We start from the raw sequence: 9,832 nt of genomic DNA, 5'->3' as shown, positions 1-9,832 counted from the left end.
CTGCAACGTGCTGGATGTGAGGCTGCCTTGAAGATGGTTCGGACACTTCAATTAGTACAGAATAGCGCAGCAAGATTGCTTGTGGGAGCTGGGCAAATGAAACATGTTGCACGTATTCAGCAGTTACGGTGGCTGCCTATTGGTTTCCAGGCCTAATTTAAAGCACTAGCTTCAGCCTTCACAGCCCTATACAGGTTGGTACCTGGCTGTCTGAAGGACCAGCTCCACCTGTCTGAGCCTGCCTGTGCGTTGAGATCAGTGTCTGTGGCCCTGCTCCCAAGCTAATATTAAGAGATGTTAGATTGGTGGGTACCAATAGCAGGGCATTCTCAGTGGTGATCCCACATTTATGGAATTTGCCTTCTCCTAATGCTCACTCTCTGAGGTTTATCATAACCAGCTTTTAAGAAAACATTGAAGACTTTTTTTACATTTCCATCTGCGTTTCATTCATTGCTGTCCTGTGGATTTTTACTACTGTGCACTTTTGCAGTGTGTGTGTGTATATTTTAAGAATAGTGATTTTATATTTGTATTATTCTCTTATGTTTTATTAATTGTCTGTATATCACTTTGTGAGGGCTTTAATTCCTGTCTCAACGATTGGTTCCTGAATTTTCATACTTGGGCAGAAGGTAGACATTTAGCGAATATACCTCTTCTCAATACTGTAGCATTAAGTTACACATCTACACTCTAAGTCAGCCCACCTACACCAATCTCCCCCAACCCAATGCCCTCCAAATGTTTCAGACTACAACTCCCATGAACCCCAACCAGCATGGCTGACGGTCAGGGGTGATGGGAGTTGTAGTCCAAACTTAGGTAGGGCATCAGGTTGGGCAAAGCTGACCTAGACTTTCTCTGCAGCTGGAGTCAGGATCTTTACAAATATTTTTAGTATATAGGAAAGTGAAGTCAGATGATGACTGGACTGAAGTTCAGACCAAGAGAATAGTCAACAAAGAAGGGGACATCATGACTGAACAATGGAGATTATCCCACTTCTCAGTGTTCTCTTGTTATGCTTTTGATGAAATCAAGCTTTCAGCATCCCAACAGAAAGCTGTCTCAAGAACAGACTCACAGAAAGATCATCTTAGCCAAACGTTGGGCAGGTTTGTGACATTACGTCAGATTTTTAAGGCTGCAATCCTATGCACACTTTTGTGGATGTAAGTCCTGTTACATTCAGTGAGACTTACTTCTGAATAAACATACTTGCATTGCCAGTGTGATAATTTTATCTACACGTTGTATCAAACTGAGTCAATACCGACTGTGGAAAAGCATTCTCAGTCAGCTAAGATATTAGGAGATTTCATGATTTGTCATCAAGAGAAGCACAAATAACATCTTTATTGCAATTTTATCTCTGTTTCCCCCACCCACCCGGAGTGCCAAACAAGTTGCAATTACAGGGTGCAGATGTTTAGTACATTTTGCAGAATTGTTTTAATAGCTGGTACTTAAGCTGAATGACTCCTCTTGTATTGTAGTGGCATTGTGTATTATTTTCAATTAGAAGTGACATTTTCTCAAATTACAGCCAGAAGTACTTTTGGGGCCAAGTCCTCTGCTTGCGTAAACTGAAATTTGGCAATCATGCATCTCCAGAGCAGGATTCCTACCACTTGCATTGAAGCTAGGTGGCTGAGGAGCATGCACGACTATAGACCAAGCTCATTAGCTAAAATGTGAAGATAATCAACTATTTCGTCCACTAGCATAGTTGAGTGGTGGCAATGAACTAAGGATTGTCTGTAAACTGGTGTAATATTATAAAGGATGGGGGAGAAATTTGTTCAGTTTGCATTTTAATGAGATCTTACCTAATTTTACACGTTCAGACCATTATTCAAGCTGAAACTCCATCCTTCAAAACTCACGCTTCTCACAATTTTGCAACCGATTGCGCCAATTAGAAAGTGCATACAAACATGCATATATTATAGAAAATAACATTCATAAATATATTAGGAAAATCGCTTGCCAAAAAGTGTACATTAGGCAAAAATACATAGAAATAATGCATTTATTAGGAGAAATGTACATAATAATGCTTATGAATTTTGATGAAAAAATTATTAAACATTTTCACAGTTAGGGACAAACCGAACTCAGGACCAGAGAAATTCTCAAAGGTCAAGATGAACCAAACATAAGACTGGAAAAATGAGAAACTGACAGAAACTGACAGAAACCAAAACTGACAGATTCATCCATACCTAAATATGACTTCGTGTTTCCTGCTTGCTTCTAAGCTAAGCCATTTATCTTTTGTCGTTTGCTGCTGACAGACCATTCATTCCTGTGAACCAATATGTTGCCTTTTCGAGTGGACCTACTTACTTGTTTGTTTGTTTGTTTTGCTTTGTTGTCTGCTACTCCATCTGTGACAGTCATATCACCTGGCATTACCTGCACCTACTCTAGAGTAAAAAGGGGGGAAGAGATGTAGCTGCTGGACACACATTTAAAGTAATGTCTCTTTTGGCCCTGAGACCATTGCCTAAAGAGCAGGCAAGACAGTTTGGGAAACATTTCTTGTGACACCATCAAGTAAATCAAGGTCCACAGTTCATCATGATAGCTGGCCTCTCTGCTGATTTATTCATGTCTAGTTCCTACTCCCAGAAACAAAGGACTCCTCAACCAACCCTGTGCTATTAAAGATGGGATCTCTTGCTTGTTGTGTGGAAATGCTGTACTCCCTAGCTGTTCTTAGTGTCTTTTTACATGTACACTGCTGATACATGTCCAGTTTGCAGGGCATGCTTGAAACAGAATATTACTCTATTAATATTTTCAAAATATCCAAAAATCATTTTTAAAACCCAAATTATTAAGCTATAACTCTATGGATAATTCTAGTGCTCCCCCTCTTTATGCTTTATACCCAAAGAAAATTTAGAGACAATTTTGACAGTACTTCCAAAGATATGCTCTAACTCAGGGATGGGAACGAGTGGCACTTCAGATGTTGCTAAACTGCAGTTTCCACCAGCCCGAGCCAGCGTAGCCAATGGTGAAGAATGGTGGGATAATGGAGATGCACAACTGGAGGGCTACACGTTCTCCATCCTTGCTCTACCAGAAGTAAAAATGATAATGATGATGATTAAAATGCCTGTTATAGGTATGGTATCCCTGGAAACATGATTACCCTTTATTTTATGAAAGTTAATCAGAATCCATACTCTATGCCTGAGAGATTGAAATTCATTTTATTATGTGGTAGGCATGGAGTCAGGACAGGAGGGCCTGGCGTGCTGTGGTCCATGGGGTCACGAAGAGTCGGACACAACTGAACGACTGAACAACAACAACAACAACAAGGCATGGAGTACATTGCTTTTGCATTGTTCTTGGTCATGTAACACCCTTGGTATGTGGCTTTCTGGAGAAAAAAAAATCTATGTATTGAAACTCCCTTTATATAGGTAGGTTACCATGCCCTCCTTTATGAAATCTAAACTCATCTATGCCTTTGTGGATTTTTTTAATCAGCTTTATTTCACCTTTGTTGTTGTTGTTGGAGGAGGAGAAAGAACAACAACAAGAAGTCATCACATTCATCCCACTTCTCTGAGCGGTGAGAAGTTCTGGGGTACAGCTGTTACACAGGTTTGGTTTCCTTTGTAAGGACATCACAAATGGCTTATTGGCATTTTGCAATACTTGCAATTATTTATAAATATACAGATTGAGTATAGGTGGTGGCAGGCAGCTTAAACTATCCAATAGACAGCTAAATCCACTGCCGTATCTCTAGGGAGACAGCCAACACCCTAAGATCCAAACACAGATCTCTGGGTCGTTCTGTCTCTGTCTATAACACTGCCATTTTCATAGAATCATAGAACAGTAGGGTTGGAAGGGGCCTACAAGGCCATCGAGTCCAACCCCCTGCTCAATGCAGGAATACAAGTCATTTTCCTTTGCACCCTTCACAGATGTGAGAATAAGCATGACTTCAGCTATCACCCTTCAGTCATCACCCAGCCTTCTTGGGCTATCTTAGCTTCCATGAAGACATGTCACTTGAATATTATGAGCTATTATTAACACTCTTATGTCAAGGCCAGGTATTTCCTCAGGATGACCCCAACTGACAGACCTACTCGCACAATCCTGATAGGAAGCACATAACAATAACATGAATGACAATAATAAGAGTTTGTGCAGTCTTTTGTCTATATGCACTAGTGGGCATTCACAGTCCTTCCTGTTAGTGCAGCTCACTCTCCGGAAGCTTCCCAAAGAGGGAGGGGAATTTTGGCACAGGAAGAGGCACAGGAATTTTGTGTGTGGGAGGGAAGGAAGTGATGGATGACTGAATAGCTGATAGAGTGCTTTTGTGGATTCCAAGTGCTCCAAATACATTATCTTTTCATAATTTTTACAATAGCCCTGAAAAGTATTGAGAGCGACTCCTGGGTTTTCAGCACCTACTTTTTCCAACAAGCATTCCCAGGAAGAAAATCTTGTGTTCTGCACACAGTAATAATATACAGTATTTAATTATGATCTCAGACTGTATTGTTTTCTATATTGGTTAGACACTTATTTTAATGTAAGCGATTCATAAATACTGTTAAACAAACAAACAAAAGTATGTCCGTGTTCTTCTACCTGTATTGTAGATGAAAGGTGGGTGAGTGGTGAAGCTGAGGGATAATGATTTGCCTCAAGCTTACCTAGCAAGTTTTATGGCTGAGGTGAAATTCCCTTTCCACACACAACTATGAAAAGTGGCAAGAACCCCATTCTCCTTCGCCCTTGGTCATCCTCCTGGGTGAATGTCATCATCATACATCTGACAAAGTGGGCTCTCGCCCACAAAAGGCTCAATAAATGTGTTTATCTTTAAAATGCCATGGAATTCTTGGTTATTTGTGCTAGATTGGACCTAGTGAAAGCAAATGAAAAGAAATTTTCTCTCAGCGTGTGTTTTAATTGTCTGGAATAACCCTTCTAAGACTCAGTTGGGATCCATTCTTGAAAATACTTAAGAGCCATGTGAAAGAAATTGCACATTGTATGCCATCTGCTGTCTAACTATGGGACTGCATCTCTGCTGACAGACTTACAAGGAAGGAGGGTTCTCAGAGAGACTGAAAAGATGCACTTCTTCCTGGGGGGTGTCTCCACGACAACAGAAGGAGAAGCGAATGGTGGCTTGCCCGGATTTTTCAAGGAACCAGCTTTGGTCCATGCAGAGCTTCATGAACGAGTGCACAGCACTATTCCAAAACCCTTCACAGGAACATACTTCTGAGTGGAGGTGGGGGGGTGCAGTTGGAGAGAACATCATCAGACTGGCAGGGGCTGCTCAACCAATAAGAGAGGCTTCCCCCCAGTCCAGGCTCTACCCCCCTGTCTCCTTCCACTGAAACTCCCATAATGCGAAGCTTCGAAGCTTCGCGTTAATTACTTCCTTACAGTAACAAAGTAAACAGTAAAGAAACACAGCATCGATATTTAGGGAATAAGCCTCATTGACCACAATGGGAGTTACTTCTTAGGAGATACCTGCTACCCCAACCTATGCCCGATTCTGCCAATTTTGTTTTTATTTCTTTCCCTCCTCTATCTCACTATCATGCATTTGCCAGCATGTCCCATAGCCCTATCTCACTATCTCGCATTTGCCAGTAAGTCCTATAGCCCCTATCTCACTATCGCACAATTGTGAGATGGGGGGTGTAGGTATTGCCAGGCAAAAGCACTATTTTCGCTTTAATGTGTGACTTTTTTTTTAAGTTAGAGGCTGCCCAGAGCACACCTGTACTTTTGGGGATGGCCACCAGAGTTTAGTGGTAGGCAAGGTGAAGTGAATGCCATGAGGTAGCTCAGAACTCTGATGGCCAGATATGGCCTCCATATCTGATGGCCTCCAAACGCCTCTGATGGCCTCCAAACGCAGCAACCTCACAGTAAATTACTCGTGGAGACACCCCCTTGTTTGATTTCCATTTTGAAACCAATATTACTTCTGGGGAATCCTGAGGAATTTGGAAGGCTGGGCTCTACCATTAGGCAGAGTGAGGTGCTGCCTCAGACAGTGGATGCTGGGAGGTGAGGTTGGCAGCCCCCTCCCCACCTTCCCATCCTCCTGAGGCAGCACTCCGGAGGTGGCAATACTTGTTAGTTGCTAGCCTGAGTCAACTACCTCATCACTTTCTCCCAATAGAGAGCCAGTGTGGTGTAGTGGCTAGAGTGTTGGACTGGGACTCGGGAGATCCATGTTCTAGTCCCCACTCAGCCATGAAGCTCACTGGGTGACTTTGGGCCAGTCACTGACTCTCAGCGTAACCTACCTCACAGGGTTGTTGTGAGGATAAAATGGGGAAGAGGGGGACCATGTAAGCCGCCTTGAGTTCATTGCAAGAGGAAGGAAGGTGGGATATAAACGTAATAATGAATTTTTAAAATGTCACAGTCAGCACCGTTGGGAAAGGCCCCCGACCAAGTGAGCAGGCAGAGAGGCAACCAACAGTCCACACACTCTATCAGCCATTGTGTGTGCGCATTGCTCTGCTTGGGTGACACTGCTGTGTGAGTGGGATGAGCGAACGGGTGGCAGGAGGAGGGGGGAGCAAGCGGCAGCAAGGTGCTGGAGGACGGACCTGTGTGTGGCACACAGCCTGCCTTGCGTCCCTAAAGTGAGCCTGCTGTTCTCAGGCGCTGTGGAAGATGCTGGCCCACAGCCAGTGTTGAAGTAAAATGTAACCACCACCCAGTCATCTTCTGTACCAAACGATCCCACTCACCGACTAGTCTAGTCAGTCAGCAGGATTTAGTTCCTGTTCCATCCTTGTGACTGGTGTGGACAGTGTTGGTGAGGAGTCAGGCTTTCAGGGCAATTTCCCCTAAAACAGTGGAACGTCCTCCCTGAATAGGGTATAATGAAATAATAGGTCATTATCATGTAATAATACAGACAAAATAACAAACCTTTTGATTGAGTAGTTCATTCTTATGGCTGTTTAAATTGTAATGGCATTTTGCTGGGTTAATGATATTTATTTGTAACATTTTTAGTGTTTTTCAATTTTTTGCTGAACACAACTTTGAGTCATGGAGCAACATGGAACATTTTAATTAACACATATATAAAATAATCAGCTAACCTGTTGGAGTCAGTCCAGGCCGCAAAACAGATCTCTAGTGTTAAGAGGCTCTTCATTTTTGTGGCAGCCCTGGTTAAAGTTGCCCTTCCGTTCCAACATTTTATAAATACTGCTTCATGTGTTTCATGGACTGCCTACATCACTGATGCCTAGATATGTGTTAGACTGAAACAGCAAGTAGTCTCAGTTAGGCCTAAAGAATTATTTTAAGGGAATCATAGAATAGTAGGGTTGGAAGGGGCCTATAAGACCATCAAGTTCAACCCCCTGCTCAATGCAAGAATCCAAGTCAGAGCATCCTTGACAGATGGCTGTCCAGCTTCATCTTGAATGCCTCCAGTGTGGGAGAGCCCACCACCTCCCTACGTAATTGGTTCCATTGTCGTACTGCTCTAATGGTCAGGAAGTTTTTCCTGATTTTCAGCCGGAATCTGGCTTCCTGTAACTTGAGCCCATTATTCCGTGTCCTGATCCTGGCCTTCCTCTCTGTGACAACCTTTCAGGTACTTGAAGAGCGCTATCCTATCTCCCCTCAGTCTTCTCTTCTCAAGGACACGTCCTTCTATTTATAGAAGAAATTGCTGCTATCAGAGACAGCTACTACACTTCAGGCACAATCCTATGCATGTTTAGACAGAAAGCATGGCTGGAAGGGGAATGCTGGAAGTTGTAGGACTTTTTCCTGTCTAAACATGCATAGGATTGTGCCATTAGCTACATTTGAAAACGCTGTAAATTCAAAAAATCACATTTAATAGCTACCCTGAAGCTGCTAAGCTGCAATGTCTTTTGCTTCTTGTTCTCAGGGTATCTTGGTAGAGTGGTCCTGTGTCCTACTTTGTAGAGGACAGTCCTCTATTTGAAGGGCTTCAGAGGACAGTCCTCATGTCTGGTTTAAAGAGAAAGAACCATAATAAGAAGGGAGAGCAGCCAGGTCCTTGAAGTTGCCCATCCCTGCTGAGCAGGCACGCAGGTCACCTGGCCACAGCTTTTCCCATGATGGTGCAATGTATTGTATTTCTATTTCAGTTATAGCAATTATTTCTAAATTTGCATCTATATATGTAAATGAGCATATGGAAATTTTATGCAAAATGGTGTCCTCTTTTGTCTTCTTTATTGGTGATGCATTTGCTCTTTTTGGCTGATGCATAAGTGGCATCACTTATACCTTGGTAATGTATTAGATACGACCATCATATCTGCCTTTACAGTTAGACATGCAGCCACCCAATGCATGGACAGGTGGCACATGTGATCACAGGTGGGATGTCAAAATGAAACAATGAACATTACAAAGATATATGAAGAACAGGAAGTGCAGGTCATTTGTGCTTGCTGTCTTCCTGCCCCATTCTTAACATCCTGAGCTGCTGGTGTTGCCATTTTGACATATTTGCTAACAGGCGTGGATGGGTAGTGAAGCATACTGTTGAAAAAAAGTAAGCAGTGTGTGGGTAAGCAAAGTTATCTCCGTAAAGGTCCAGATTAGATGGTACCACCTGTGCAACTATTTACCACCTTGATGCATGAATGTGCACGACATGACCCTTTACAGGGGCAATTTCAGCGCTATGAATTAGTTTAATCTGGTATACAGTCATAGTATGGTAAATACACCTGCTGCAGAGTAATCCTAGGCATGTCTACTCAGAAGTAAGTCCCACTGTGCTCAAAAGAGCTTACTCTATTACTGTAACAGAGTCCCCAGGCACTGATTTTCAATTATTGGGACACAACCAACCTAAAATGATATGCATCAGGAGTGCCACCAATGTTTTCCTTTTTAAGTCAAATAAAAAGACTGATAGAGAGAGAGAGTAGGAGAAAGAGAGAGGCAGAAGATGGTCATATATGGTGAAAAATGAAAAGTGAGTCTCTTCCTATGAGTCCCAGGTGTGAAAAGAACTATGCATGCTTTCCTGAGGGTAAGGCTACTGAACCCAATGGGGACTCTTCTGGTTAAATATGCATAGGATCACCCTGTTAGATGATTACTTTAGGGGCTTCCAACTGTAGATGGGGGGAGATTTACCCAACACCTGAGTCAAGAACATGTCCTTTCAAGTCCATCTTACATTTACATGTTTATATTAAAAAGCAAGTACACAATCCAGCCAAAGTTCAGCACTTTTAAATAATATCGATTTCCATGGTGGAGTTAAGCACATATTTAAACCTCTCTCATTAAAATGAATTTTTATTTATTTATTTCATTTCTATACCGCCCAATAGCCGAAGCTCTCTGAATGAGCTTTTAATAAATAGCCAAAGCTCTCTGAATGAGCTTTTTCATAAATGAATGAGATTCAAAAGTACTGAATTTTGGCTGGATCATGTCCCTAGTATTTTTGTGATTAAATTATATGAAATATACCATTTTTAAAATATAACAATTAACAAGCAACATATTTCTCCCTTGATACTTGACTCCAAGGGCGGATAGTTCCATGGCAGATAACTTCTGCAAGGAACTATCCAATGTCACCATGATGGGTAACTTCTTTTGACAGTGACACCTCACTGCCTTTGTGCCACCATTAGGGGCCTATGTCAACATTGATGTCATAGAGTAAATAGAACAAATGTGTGAAATCAGTTGTAAAAAAAAAAAAAAGGTCAAATGCAAAGAATGGCAAACAACAGAATTTGTTCGCTTGTTTGTTTTTTTCCAGATTGAGTAAGGAAACTGTCAG

The sequence above is a fragment of the Heloderma suspectum genome, chromosome 1, assembly GCF_057233095.1.
Source record: "Heloderma suspectum isolate Gila_16-S chromosome 1, 16-S_ref, whole genome shotgun sequence".
In the NCBI taxonomy this organism is placed as follows: Eukaryota; Metazoa; Chordata; class Lepidosauria; order Squamata; family Helodermatidae; genus Heloderma; species Heloderma suspectum.
The sequence above is the reverse complement of the archived record's forward strand: the minus strand, read 5'-3'. Positions refer to the sequence as shown.